Below are 15438 nucleotides of genomic sequence, written 5' to 3'. Positions count from 1 at the left end.
TATCGTCTGCAAACTTGATGATTGAGTTGGAGGCGTGCATGGCCACGCAGTCGTGGGTGAACAGGGAGTACAGGAGAGGGCTCAGAACGCACCCTTGTGGGGCCCCAATGTTGAGGATCAGAGGGGAGGAGGGGAGGAGATGTTGTTACCTACCCTCACCACCTGGGGGCGGCCCGTCAGGAAGTCCAGTACCCAGTTGCACAGGGCGGGGTCGAGACCCAGGCTGGGGATGCCGTCTGGGCCTGCAGCCTTGCGAGGGTTAACACGTTTAAATGTCTTACTCACCTCGGCTGCAGTGAAGGAGAGACCGCATGTTTTCGTTGCAGGCCGTGTCAGTGGCACTGTATTGTCCTCAAAGCGGGCAAAAAAGTTATTTAGTCTGCCTGGGAGCAAGACATCCTGGTCCGTGACTGGGCTGGATTTCTTCCTGTAGTCCGTGATTGACTGTAGACCCTGCCATATGCCTCTTGTGTCTGAGCCGTTGAATTGAGATTCTACTTTGTCTCTGTACTGACACTTAGCTTGTTTGATAGCCTTGCGGAGGGAATAGCTGCTCTGTTTGTATTCAGTCATGTTACCAAACACCTTGCCCTGATTAAAAGCAGTGGTTTGCGCTTTCAGTTTCACGCGAATGCTGCCATCAATCCACGGTTTCTGGTTAGGGAATGTTTTAATCGTTGCTATGGGAACGACATCTTCAACGCACGTTCTAATGAACTCGCACACCGAATCAGCGTATTCGTCAATGTTGTTATCTGACGCAATACGAAACATATTCCAGTCCACGTGCTGGAAGCAGTCTTGGAGTGTGGAGTCAGCTTGGTCGGACCAGCGTTGGACAGACCTCAGCGTGGGAGCCTCTAGTTTTAGTTTCTGTCTGTAGGCAGGGATCAGCAAAATTGAGTCGTGGTCAGCTTTTCCGAAAGGGGGGCGGGGCAGGGCCTTATATGCGTCGCGGAAGTTAGAGTAACAATGATCCAAGGTTTTTCCACCCCTGGTTGCGCAATCGATATGCTGATAAAATTTAGGGGGAGACTCAGCATAGGAGAAAGGATTAAATGTGAGTGCTTGTGTGAAGAATATGTTGTCTGTTCAGCTGTTCGATCCTTTGGGAAGAATAAACTTGGTTTGAGCTTTCATAGTGTCCGTTGAGTTCTTACTCTGATAATTAGAACCTAACAGTTAGCGCTGCGAGCAGGGTTCACCACAATTTGCAGTCAGAACTAGTGAAACAGGAGCCGGCACCAGAAATAAGTTAGGCACAGTTCCTACACCTGTTATCACTAATTCTGGCACCTTGGGGAGATGAGAGTCGTAGGCTGAACCAATTATAAGATACGGACCTAGAAAGCCTGAGCTTATTCTCATGACCACTCGTGCGTCAGCATTGCTCTGGCTACTAAGAAAAAACATAGAAACATAATAAATGTAAAATGACAATATGTTATTCTGTCGCCAGATAGAAACTGATAAATGACGTCAGTTACGTTTTGGTTAGCCGCCGATGTTGAAACCAAGTACTTGCTCAATTTTTTTCTGTATCAGGGGAAAGATGGAACCAGGCCAGCGGGTGACACCTTTCTGAGACTGGTTTTGAGACTCGTGGAGCCTTACATGGGCAAAGGCAGAAATGTGACCATGGACAACTTCTTCACATCAATTCCCCTGGCAGACAAGTTGATTGCAAAGAAGACTAGCCTGCTCGGAACAATGGACAGAGGCGGGAGCTGCCCCCCTCTGCGCAAAACAACATACCAGCAATGCTGTACTCCACAAGAGTGATGGAGAGTGTTAAAGCAACACTGTGTACAGATGTTAAATAAGATTGTTTGCATCCTCAGCACCATGCATCCCACTGGATCTGGCATGTGAGCTTTGTGAGAACCACATGAACGCCAAGAAAGAATCTACAGCAGCCAAGCCGGCCGCCAAGGCAGCAGGTCCTTCCCTCCTCCTTCCCCAACCACCACAGCTCACACTTGGGACAAATAAGACACGATGTTAAGTCAGCAGGTGCACACAAAACAAGGCCCATAAAGTGTGCAGTGCAAGCCATTTTTTTGTGGGGCTCCATAGTCAGCTGTGTGCTGACTGTGGACCCGAAGCATAAAGAGAAGACGCAATTGATTAATGTGTAAAGGCATGGGTATATGGGCACAATACAGTGTCTGACACAATCAACAAATGACTGTTTTAATATCTTGCTATTTAATATATTCGCATTAATATTTATTTATGCAATTCATCCTTTACAATTGGTAATGCACTGGGGCTTTTGTTTAGGAATACTGCAAATAATTTCACCTATGCTGGTTATATTATTATTATGGTAATCATCATCATCATTTCAGTTTCTACTTTGTCAAAAGAAGCTTTAACTGGACTTTTTAGAATGATTATAATTCTATTACTAATCAAATCTACAAATAAAGTTGATCAAATGGATGACACAAAAAATGTTGTCTACAGGTGTAACGGCGTTCTTCGTTTGTGGAAAGAGAGTCGGACCGAAATGCAGCGTAGTTGTTACTCATGTTCTTTAATGAAGAGAATGACGATACATGAAATAACTAAACAAATACAAAAACAACAAACAGAACGTGAAACCTAATTACAGCCTATCTGGTGAAACTACACAGAGACAGGAACAATCACCCACGAAATACAAAGCGAAACTCAGGCTACCTAAATACGGTTCCCAATCAGAGACAACGAGAATCACCTGACTCTGATTGAGAACCGCCTCAGGCAGCCAAGCCCATACAACACCCCTACACAGCCGCAATCCCAATAACACAAAACCCCAATACGAAATACCACAATAAACCCATGTCACACCCTGGCCTGAACAAAATAATAAAGAAAACACAAAATACTAAGACCAAGGCGTGACAGAACCCCCCCCCCCCCCCCCCCTAAGTTGCTGACTCCCGGACGCACCTCAAAACCATAGGGAGGGTCCGGGTGGGCGTCTGTCCATGGTGGCGGTTCCGGCTCGGGACGTGGAACCCACTCCATTAAAGTCATAGTTCCTCCCCTTCACGTCCTGGGAGAATCCACCCTCGCCGCCGACCATGGCCTAATAGTCCTCACCCAGAACCCCACAGAACTGAGGAGCAGCTCGTGACTGAGGGGCATCTCGGGACTGATGGGCAGCTCGGGACTGAGGGGCAGCTCGGGACTGAGGGGCAGCTCGGGACTGAGGGGCAGCCCGGGACTGAGGGGCAGCCCGGAACTGAGGGGCAGCCCGGAACTGAGGGGCAGCCCGGAACTGAGGGGCAGCCCGGAACTGAGAGAAAGCCCAGTACTGAGAGGAAGCCCAGTACTGAGAGGAAGCCCAGTACTGAGATGAAGCTCAGGCAGGTAGTAGGCTCCGGTAGATCCTGGCTGGCTGGCGGATCTGGAAGATTCTGGTTGACTAGCAGATCTGGAAGAGACTGGTTGACTGGCAGATCTGGAAGAGACTAGTTGACTGGCAGATCTGTAAGAGACTGGTTGACTGGCAGATCTGGAAGAGACTGGTTGACTGGCAGATCTAGAAGAGACTGGTTGACTGGCAGATCTGGAAGAGACTGGTTGACTGGCGGATCTAGCTGCTCTATGCAGACTGACAGCTCCTTGCAGACTGACAGCTCTGGCAGCTCCATGCAGGCTGACAGCTCCTTGCAGACTGGCAGCTCTTTGCAGACTGGCAGCTCTTTGCAGACTGACATCTCTGGCTGCTTCATGCAGACTGACAGCTCTGGCTGCTTCATGCAGACTGACAGCTCTGGCTGCTTCATGCAGACTGACTGCTTTGACTGCTCCATGCAGGCTGACAGCTCTGGATGCTTTATGCAGACTGACAGCTCTTTGCAGACTGACAGCTCTGGCTGCGCCATGCAGACTGACAGCTCTGACTGCTCCATGCAGGCTGACAGCACCCTGTAGACTGGCAGCTCCTTGCAGACTGGCAGCTCTGGCTGCTTCATGCAGACTGACAGCTCAGGCTGCTCCATGCAGACTGACAGCTCAGGCTGCTCCGAACAGGCAGGAGGCTCCGGCAGCGCTGTAGAGGAGGAAGGCTCTGATAGCGCTGAACAGGCGCGAGACTCCGACAGCGCAGGAGGGAAGGAAGGCTCTGGCTGTGCTGAACAGGCGGGAGACTCCGACAGAGCAGGAGGGAAGGAAGGCTCTGGCTGTGCTGAACAGGCGAGGCGCACAGAAGGCGTGGTGCTGGAACTGGTGCTCCAGGATCGAGGACACGCACAGGAAGCCTGGTGCGGGGAGCTGCTACCGGAGGACTGGTGTGTGAATGTGGCACAGGATGGACTGGACCGTGAAGGTGTACTGGAGAGCCCGAGAGCAGGACTGGCACAGGACGTGCAAGGCTAGGTAGGTACACAGGAGGCCTGGTGCGTGAGGCTGGCACATTTTTCACCAGCCGACTAACACGCACATCAGGACGAGTATGGAGCGCTGACCCAGGTGCCATCAAATCCCCGACACGCTCCGTCGGACTAATTTTGTACCTAAAGCACCAACCTAGCAACTCCCTCATTACTCTCCACTCCACCTTCCCCATTAACTCCTTCACAGTCTCTGCTTCGCTCACCTCTAACACCGGCTCTGGTTCAGGTCTCCTCCTTGGCTCCTCACGATAAACAAGGAGAGTTGGCTCTGGATAGACCGGACCGTGCAGGCGCACTGGAGCTCTTGAGCACCGAGCCTGCCCAACCTTACCTGGCTCGATGCCCACTCTAGCCCGGCCAATACGAAGGGCTGGTATGTGCCGCACCGGGCTATGCACCCGCACTGGAAACACCGTGCGCTCCATAGCATAACACGGTGCCTGCCCGATCTCTCTAGCCCCCCGATAAGCACAGGGAGTTTGTGCAGGTCTCCTACCTGGCATAGCCATACCCTCTTTAATCCCCCCCCCCAATATTTTTTGGGGGTTGCTTTTTGGGCTTCCTTGCTAACCATGTTCCCTCGTATCGTCGGCTCCTATCTCTGGCTGCCTCTGCTCTCTCTGCGTCGGCCGCCCACCTGTCTATTTCTTCCCACGTCGTATACTCCATGCCATTGCTGTCCATAACGTCCTCCTTTTTCTGCTCCTGCTGTCGCTGCCTGTAACCACGCCACTCGGTCCGTGTGTGGTGGGTGATTCTGTAACCGCGTTCTTCGTTTGTGGAAAGAGAGTTGGACCGAAATGCAGCGTAGTTGTTACTCATGTTCTTTAATGAAGAGAATGACGATACATGAAATAACTAAACAAATACAAAAACAACAAACGGAACGTGAAACCTAATTACAGCCTATTTTTTAAATATATTTTTTTTATAAAAAATAATTTATTATCTTCAATACCATTCATTCTTTACAACTCATAATTTACATACATACTCAAATAATGGTATTTTAATTAAACTAATTAAACTAAACATAAACCCCAAACAAAACCTCAGGGGAGCATCTTCCCTCCCCGTCACCCTACAAAATACCTTTCCCTATCTCCCCGTCCCTAATCTATCCTCTTACAAATCTAAATGACACCCAGCCCTAAACCCCCCCTTCCACCTCTCCCGAGCAGCATGCTGCCCCCACTTCCTCTCCTCCCTCTTCATCCTCCCCCTCAAATCTCCTTCCACCCTCCTCACTATCCCTTCCACCCCCCCAATCTCTCCCTGTCTTCACCATGTTCTGCCTTGCTTCCCAGAGCCCCCGTTTAAAGAGACTCATGAGAAGCCAGAGCAGAAACCTGTCCCTATCCGTCCCTCTCGCTCTCCCTACACCTCTCTCTAACCTGGCCCACGTCAATACAAAATCCCCCTTTATGAAACCTAACAACACCCGTGCCCTAGCCCATACTACTCCGGCAAAGGCACAGTCCCAAAAGACATGGCGCACAGTCTCCTCCCTGCCACAAGAGGATCTTGGACAGGTGGGGGATTGCACCAAACTATACCGGTACAAGATGGAACGTACCGGCAAACACTTATGAAGGCTCAACCAATTCAGGTCCTTGTGCCTTTTGTCAAGACCCCGCGCCTGCACTCCCTCCCAGACCACTTCCGAGATGCCCACTACAGGCGCTGGACTGCCTGCCTTTCTGACCTCCTCGTACATGTGCCTGTGATCTAAACCTACTCGTTTAACTTCAACCTCAGGGTGCGCAGGTAGCCACTTGGCCGCATGACCAAAGTGCCACGGCAGCTGTTCCGCCCGAGGACCCGTGTTAGACCGCACCATTATGCTTCTCGCCTGATACGAGAAAAACACCCGCAGGAGGTACCCGGACGGGTGTATCACTGGCTGAGCAAGCTCCGTTAACAAGAAAGAAACAAAAATTGTGTCCAGCTTGAGGGGGAAATGTGGTACCCCCCCTACCTCCCTCCCCGATGGGACAGATCATGCGTGCCCTGGCGACCCACTCGCACCTGCCACTCCACATAAACTGAAACACAAGCCTCACTAGAGGCCTCCTCAGACAAGCCGGCAATGGGTAGATGTATGCCAAATACAAAAGAGACGGCAACACATCCACCTTTAGGACCAGGACTTTGCCCATAAAAGACAAATACCTAGCTTTCCACATTGCTAGCTTCCTCTGTACCACTGCAATACGCATGTTCCAGTTTAGCGTCGCTGAGCCGGAGGTCTCAAAATGGACCCCGAGAATCCTCAGGGCCCCCTCACAGAGAGATAAGCCCCCAGGCACATCCGTTCTACCGCGCCATCTTCCGAAAAACTTGACGGAAGACTTTGCATGGTTCAGAACTGCTCCCGACGCTCGGGTGAAATCCGCAAAGATGGCAAGAGACCTTGTCAGGCACGAGTCCTTGCACAACAGCAAGGAAGTGTCGTCGGCGTACTGCGTCATCTTAACACGCAGCCCACCACTTCCAGGGATCAGCAAGCCTTCCACCCCTGTGTCTGCCCCAATGGCAGCCCCCAGAGGCTCCATGTACAGAACAAAGAGGAGAGCCGAGAGTGGGCACCCCTGCCTGACCCCAGACGAGAGGTCAAAAACGTCACCCAAGTGACTATTTACACTAACTCGGCACCCCGCTCCGACATATAATGTACGAATCCATCCTATAAACTTCTCCCCAAATCCTAACCGACCTAACACTCTGAATAAAAAGGATCTATTCACGCGATCGAAGGCTTTCGCCTGATCTAGCGATGCTACCATTAAAGGCAGTCCTCTATCTTCAACCGAAGCGATGGAGTCCCTGATTAACTGTAGGTTCCATCTAATAGAGCGGCCCTCTACCCCGCACGTCTGATCCTCAAGGTTGGGCAGGCTCGGTGCGCAACCGGTCTGCTAAAACTTTTGCAAGTAGCTTGTAATCTACACACAGCATGGTCAACGGCCGCCAGTTGCCAAGGTCTGTTACTTCCCCCTTCTTATATGAAAGTGACAGCACACCAACAGCCATTGATCCCCCCGGGACCCCCGTCTCAAGGATGGCCTTCAAGACTTCGAGGACCACTGGTCCAAGTATACCCCAAAACTTGAGATAAAACTCAGCCGGCAGCCCATCCATCCCAGGCACCTTCCCTTTTCCCATCCTCCTAAGAGCGCTCTCAACCTCTTCTCGTGAGATCTGGGCCTCCATCACTTCTCTAATGTCATCCGGCAACCGCCTGGACAAGTGTTCTAAAAACACATTTACCTGCTCTACACCTATTTTCCTTTACCTTAAATAAACCTTGGAAATGATCAGTTGTCACCCTGACCATATCCTCTGGTTCTCTAACTATACTACCATTTTCTTCCCTAACACTATGCATTACCTTCCTTCTCTGTCTGGCCCTAACCAACTTAAAGAACATAGCAGAACAAGTCTCATTATGTTCTAGAAAGCCACTATGCGCACGCTCCAGGAAAGCTCGAGCCTTCCGCTCCTGCAACTCCCTGAGCTGCGCCTTTAGGGTTGCGGATCTCTCCCAGTCAAACGACCCGCCGAGGTTGCCTGCCTCGTATTCGAGTTCAATTAACCTTTGGATACGATCCACTTCCCTCCTCTCCTCCCTTTTTTTCATCTTGCAATACCCTATTATAAAAGCCCTAATCCTTGCACATGGACCGGAGGCCCTCAAGCCTCCAAAAGAAACCATAAAACCCGTCAACAAAAGCCTGCTCCTCCAACACATCCAGATCTAACTTCCAGTACCCCCTACCAAAGAGACAGACTGGCGACTCCACCTGCAGGAGCACCCCGTCGTGATCCGAAAAGAAAACAGGCAACAGCCGCCCAGACAACTTACCCAAAGACCTGGGTACAAAAATATAGTCGAGCCTCCGCTCAACCCCCCTGGAGTTGCGCCATGTAGGACCGTCCATTTTCGGAGTAGTGTGCAGACCACCATCTACCAGACCATGGCAAGCCATTAGCCTGGCAATGGCGCCTGCACTGCTATCCCCCCCTCTTCCTAAACCTGTAATTAAATCCCCCCCTATCACTAATTTCCTATTTGTGACACACAGGGGCGTCAGACAGTCCACCATCTCCCTCCTGTCTGCCACCACCTGTGGCCCATACACCACCACTAATCTAAATTACCCTCCCCTGCATTACCACAAAAGAATCCTCCACTTTTACCTCCCTGTGCCCACACAAAATCCCTACCCCGATGAGTGCACTCCCCCCAACACCCCAAACCGACTCCCCCTTGTCCCACTCCCTCTTAAACCTACTAACATCCCCTCCATCCCTCAGGTGAACCTCCTGTAAAAAACAAAAATCAAACCCCACACCCTCCAAATAACTAAAAACCGCCCTCCTCTTAACAAAATCCCTTAAACCCCTTACATTTAAACTAACAAAAGTAAAATTAGACCCCATGAAAAAATAAAAACATGTAATACACTCAAATTCTAAACCCAGACAGAAAAAAAACATAAACAGGAGACTCACCCGATGCTCCCCTGCTCCATATCTACCGGTGAGAACACCATCCGTACTCCCGACATCCCCCCCTCTTCCTCCATCTCACCATCCCAGGATGCAGGAATAGTGTTTGGCTCCGGGGTGCTCTGCACCCTGGGTCTACCCCCACAATCCTCCCCCTCCCCAGTGTTGCAGCTGGTTTGGAAAAAAATCGGGGAGGCTGAGTCCCCAAACAAAAAACTCCCCACCTCCTCCTGTACCCAGTCCTGAGACTTGTTAGGTGTGTCCCCACCCAACAGAAGTTGAGGGCCTGGGGAAACCAGCAGCAACCCAGAGGTTTCTCCCACCCCCATCACTCTCTTGGCCATCCCCTCCCTCTCACTGTCGGCCAATCGCACCCTCCTCTTCATTCTCTTCTTTGGTGATGACGGCAGTGGAGAGATACCCCCTCCCCCCCCCCACCTTCTCCTCCACCATACCCTTCACCTCTTCCTCCAGGGCATTTTTCCCCCAGTCCACTTGCTCTTCCACCGTCTCCTTCTCCACCACTCCTCCCTTGCTTTCTTCTCTCCCATTCTCCTCCACTCGGTTGCCTTCTTCCGCCGCTTTTCCTGGTTCTCCTACTCCCGTGCCTTCCGTTTCCTTCTCTCTTACATCCGCCGCTTCTTGCTCCTCCTCCTTCCTTGTGGCCTTCCCCTCTGGACCTGTACTCTGGTCATGAGGTGTGCTTCCTTCCCCTCCTCTTCTTCCCCCATCCCCCGCCTCTGCTCCCCCCCCCCCCAGCCGCAGACGCATATGACCTCTGACGGGCCGGGCACCCCCGCCACAGGTATGCTGAAGAGCCACACCCATGGCACGTCTTAGGCTTGTCACAATCCCTCGCCTCGTGATCCTCAGATGCACAAAATCTGCATTTTCTTGTACTGCACGAGGCGTATATGTGACCGTAGGCCATACAGCGCCTGCAAAATGGGGGCTGACATGCATAAAACAACGTCCCCCTGTCAGCCCCTAGGGAGAACATAGCAGGAGGATGGAGGTAGCCACCATGTCCCTTTGGGTCCTCTCTGAGGAGGGCCTGGAAGCCTCTCCTCCCATTCCAAAACCCAAGGGAATCTTTGAGGTGCCTTGCTGAGGAGACGTTATCCATGTATCTCCCCAGAAAAGCCCTCACCTCTTCGTCATTAACGTAAGGGTTGTAAATGTTGACAGTTACAACCCTAAAGTTATTCTTCGCCAGGCTTGTTATTTCATAGTGGCACATCGGCCTCTCACCTCCCACTGCTCTTGCCCTTCTCAGGATAACATCGTGTTTTTCCTCTGTATATAGTGCCACGTCGTATGCTCCCTCCAACGAGTTGCCTTGGAAACAAAACACGTCCTTCACCGTCAGCTTTAGAATCCCCATCAATATTATCCTTCCAAAAGATTCCCGTCCTAAAGGCTCCAACTCCTTTTCCTTCCAAACAATCCGAATCGTGTTGGCCAGCCCAATCCCAGGGACCGTCCGTGTTGATGTATTTAGCACCATCTCCGCAAGGAGAATGGCGCTCGTTCTCCTCTCTTCCAAAACAAGTAAAAAAGAAAAACCAAAGTGACCGAGCCTATCTGGTGAAACGACACAGAGACAGGAACAGTCACCCACGAAATACAAAGCGAAATTCAGGCTACCTAAATACGGTTCCCAATCAGAGACAACGAGAATCACCTGACTCTGATTGAGAACCGCCTCAGGCAGCCAAGCCCATACAACACCCTTACACAGCCGCAATCCGAATAACACAAAACCCCAATACGAAATACCACAATAAACCCATGTCACACCCTGGCCTGAACAAAATAATAAAGAAAACACAACATACTAAGACCAAGGCGTGACAATAGGCCTACATTTTTGTAGGACTTTGTAGAATTATACAAAACATATTCTTGACTCTATCGAAACAAAACTATTGTTGTAATTTTTTTATTGATATATCTCCATGAATATTTCTTCAAGCAATTTATCCTTTACAATAGTTTATGCACTATTTATCAAGCATTTATTTATCAAGCATGTTTGCGCAGGTTGATATGCAGCTGATGCATATGCTAAAGAGGATGCCTGGCAATGTCCTCTAGCGGGTGCATTCAGAAAGTATTCAGACCCCTTGACTTTTGCCACATTTTGTTACATTATTCTAAAACTGATTGAATAGTTCCCCCCCATCTATCTGCACACAATACCCCATAATGACGAAGCACAAACAGGTTTTTAGAAATGTTTGTAAATGTATTTAATAGAAAAAAAAATACATTGGTATACAGTTGAAGTCGAAAGTTTACATACACCTTAGCCAAATACATTTAAACTGTTTCACAATTCCTAACAATTAATCCTAGTACAAATTCCCTGTTTTAGGTCATTTCGGATTACCACTTTATTTTAAGAATGTGAAATGTCAGAATAATAGTAGAGAATTATTTTTTTCATCTTTTATTTGCTTTCATTTTTATTTCACATTCCCAGTGGGTCAGAAGTTTACATACACTCAAATACACTTAGTATTTGGTAGCATTGCCTTTAAATTGTTTAACTTGGGTCAAATGTCTCAGGTAGCCTTCCACAAGCTTCCCACAATAAGTTGGGTGAATTTTGTCCCATTCCTCCTGAGAGCTGGTGTAACTGAGTCAGGTTTGTAGGCCTCCTTGCTCGCACACGCTTTTCCAATTCTGCCCACAAATGTTCTATAGGGTTGAGGTCAGGGCTTTGTGATGGCCATTCCAATAACTTGACTTTGTTGTCCTTAAGCCATTTTGCCACAACTTTGGAAGTATGCTTGGGGTAATTGTCCATTTGGAAGACCCATTTGTGACCAAGCTTTAACTTCCTGACTGATGTCGTGAGAAGTTGCTTCAATATATCCACATAATTTTCCGGCCTCATGATGCATTCTATTTTGTGAAGTGCACCAGTCCCTCCTGCAGCAAAGCACCCCCACAACATGATGCTGCCACCCCTATGTTTCACGGTTGGGATGGCTTGCAAGCCTCCCCCTTTTTCCTCCAAACATAACGATGGTCATTTAGGCCAAACAATTCTATTTTTGTTTCATCAGACCAGAGGACATTTCTCCAAAAAGTATGATATTTGTCCCCATGTGCAGTTGCAAACCGTAGTCTGGCGTTTTTATGGCAGTTTTGGAGCAGTGGCTTCCTCCTTGCTGAGTGGCTTTTCAGGTTATGTCGATATGGGACTCGTTTTACTGTGGATATAGATACTTTTGTACCTGTTTCCTCCAGCATCTTCACAAGGTCCTTTGCTGTTGTTCTGGGATTGATTTGCACTTTCCGTACCAATGTACGTTCATCTCTAGGAAACAGAACGGGTCTCCTTCCTGAGCGGTATGACGGCTGCGTGATCCCAAGGTGTTTATACTTGCGTACTATTTTGTTCTGAGCTCTTGGCTAATTTATTTTGATTTCCCCAAAGCAGCACTGAGTTTGAAGGTAGGCCATGAAATAGATTTTTGATTTATTTTTATTTCACCTTTATTTAACCAGGTAGGCAAGTTGAGAACAAGTTCTCATTTAAAATTGTGACCTGGCCAAGATAAAGCAAAGCAGTTTGACACATACAACAACACAGAGTTACAAATGGAGTAAAACAAACATACAGTCAATAATACAGTAGAAAAATAAGTCTATATATACGATGTGAACAAATGAGGTGAGATAAGGGAGGTAAAGGCAAAAAAGGCCATGGTGGCGAAGTAAATACAATATAGCAAGTAAAACACTGGACTAGTAGATTTGCAGTGGAAGAATGTGCAGAGGAGAAATCAAAATAATGCGGTGCAAAGGAGCAAAATAACTAAATCCAGTAGGGGAAGAGGTAGTTGTTTGGGCTAAATTATAGATGGGCTATGTACAGGTGCAGTAATCTGTGAGCTGTTCTGACAGCTGGTGCTTAAAGCTAGTGAGGGAGATGTGTTTGACAGCTCTGACAGCTGGCAGCAGAGAACTGGAAGGAGAGGCGGCAAAAGGAAGAATTGGTTTTGGGGGTGACCAGAGAGATATACCTGCTGGAGCGCGTGCTACAGGTGGGTGCTGCTATGGTGACCAGCGAGCTGAGATAAGGGGGGGACTTTACCTAGCACGATCTTGTAGATGACCTGGAGACAGTGGGTTTGGTGACGAGTATGTAGCGAAGGCCAGCCAACGAGAGCGTACAGGTCGCAGTGGTGGGTAGTATATGGGGCATTGGTGACAAAACGGATGGGCCTGTGATAGACTGCATCTAATTTATTGAGTAGGGTATTGGAGGCTATTTTGTAAATGACATCGACGAAGTCGAGGATCGGTAGGATAGTCAGTTTTACGAGGGTATGTTTTGCAGCATGAGTGAAGGATGCTTTGTTGTGAAATAGGAAGCCAATTATAGATCTAACATTGGATTGGAGATGTTTGGAGATGTTTGATGTGAATCTGGAAGGCGTGTTTACAGTCTAACCAGACACCTAGGTATTTGTAGTTGTCCACATATTCTAAGTCAGAACCATCCAGAGTAGTGATGCTGGACGGGCGGGCAGGTGCAGGCAGTGATCGGTTGATGAGCATGCATATCTGATTAACAATATGAGTTCATAAGAAGAGATTGTGTGACACGGACAAGGAGTAATTAAAGTTAATGAACACCATTCCAACTAGGAAGAAAGGAATGGTTTGCGGATTAAGTAAACAGATATTGTAGTTAACCTATGGTTGAACCGACGAAACTGAGCTCTGGGGTGTTTTAGATAAGGCAGTGAGTGCATTCCTAGGTTCTGTTAATTAGAACTGTCAGCTAAGTGGTGATCAATAATGGTGAGGAGTCAAAAGTTAATTCAGTTGTGTTGTGTGTCTTGTGTATGTGTTAGTGAGTTGGAATGAACTTTGAATGAACTTTTAAAGTTCCCTTTGTCCCAGTTGAGAGGAGGAGATTCATTTTTAGAAGCAATGAAATGACGTCATGTTATTGTATATAAACTGTTGCAGCACGCTCCGAGAATAATTTCTGTTACCTATTATTGAAAAGACTGGTCTCTGTCTATTTTATGCAAAAAAGAATCTTACAAATTCTCATAAAATAGATTAAGGAAATTCAATTAATGAAAACATATTGGAATAATTAAATTACAGTAACAGGTAGGATGTGAATAGAGTGGAGGTAAACCTAGGCATTGAGTGATGATGAGAGAGATATTGTCTCTAGAAACATGATTGAAACCAGGTGATGCCATCACATGTGTGGGTGGTGGAACTAAAAGGTTGGATAAAGTATAATGAGCAGGGTTAGAGGCTCTACAGTGAAATAAGCCAATAAACACTAACCAGAACAGCACTGGACAAGGCTTATTGACATTAAGGAGAGGCATGCTTAGTCGAGTGATCATAAGGGTCCAGTGAGTAGTGAGGTTGGTTGGAGTCACGGCGATTCAGACAGCTAGCCGGGCCATGGGTAGCAAGCTAGCAGAGGATGGAGGTCTGTTTTTAGCCACCTCGTGCGTTTCCGTCCGTAGATTAGTGGGGTTCCGTGTGGTAGAGGGGACCAATCCAATTGGCAAAATTTATATAGTTATAGTGACCCAAGAAAATTGTCGCATAGACCTATTCAGATAGCAGCCGATAAGACAGCTAACGATTAGCAGGCCGCAGATGGGCGTTCAGGTTACGTAGCAACGGAGGGGCCAGTTGGATAACTCCCTCGGGCAGATAACGTCGGTAGTCCAGTCGTGAAGGCCCTGTGGGGTTCCGCATCGGTAGTAAAACAGGTCCGGATAGGTGATTGTAGCCCAGGAGTGGCTGATGGAGCTCTTCAGCTGGCTAGCTCCGGAATAATTGATGTTTGCTCCTGGACCGACGTACGCAAGAGTCACTCGCATAGCAGCTAGCTAGCTGCAAGATCCAGGTGTAAATGTCCAGAGCTTGCGGTAGAAGTCTGGGGATATGGAGAGAAAATAGGTCCGGTATGCTCTGGTCTGAGTTGCGTTGTACAAAACTGGCGATAGCTTTTCGGGCCAAAGGATACCTGATGACCACCAACTGTGGTTAGCTGAATACTAACGTTAGCCAGTTAACTGGCTAGCTTCTATTGTGGTTTTCAGATTTGAGGTGAATAATACATCCACAGGTACACCTCCAATTGACTCAAATTATGTCAATTAGCCTATCAGAAGCTTCTAAAGTCTTGACATCATTTTCTGGAATTTTCCAAGCTGTTTAAAGGTACAGTCAATTTAGTGTATGTAAACTTCTGACCCACGGGAATTGTGATACAGTGAAATAATCTGTCTGTAAACAATTATTAGAAACTGGTATTTGGCGAGTTTCACCCATTCTTCTCTGCAGATCCTCTCATGCTCGGTCAGGTTGGATGGGGAGCGTTGCTGCACAGCTATTTTCAGCTATATAAGGCTGTAAAGTTACAAAATATGGAGAAAGTCAGCAGGTCTGAATTCTTTCTGAATGCACTGTATAGTGAAAGGCCAGGTGGTTATACAAGTGGTTATATTGTTAAATAGCCAAATCCAGTAGTCAC

Source organism: Oncorhynchus gorbuscha, linkage group LG05 (genome assembly GCF_021184085.1).
Source record: "Oncorhynchus gorbuscha isolate QuinsamMale2020 ecotype Even-year linkage group LG05, OgorEven_v1.0, whole genome shotgun sequence".
NCBI lineage: Eukaryota > Metazoa > Chordata > Actinopteri > Salmoniformes > Salmonidae > Oncorhynchus > Oncorhynchus gorbuscha.
Note: the sequence above shows the minus strand (reverse complement) of the source record.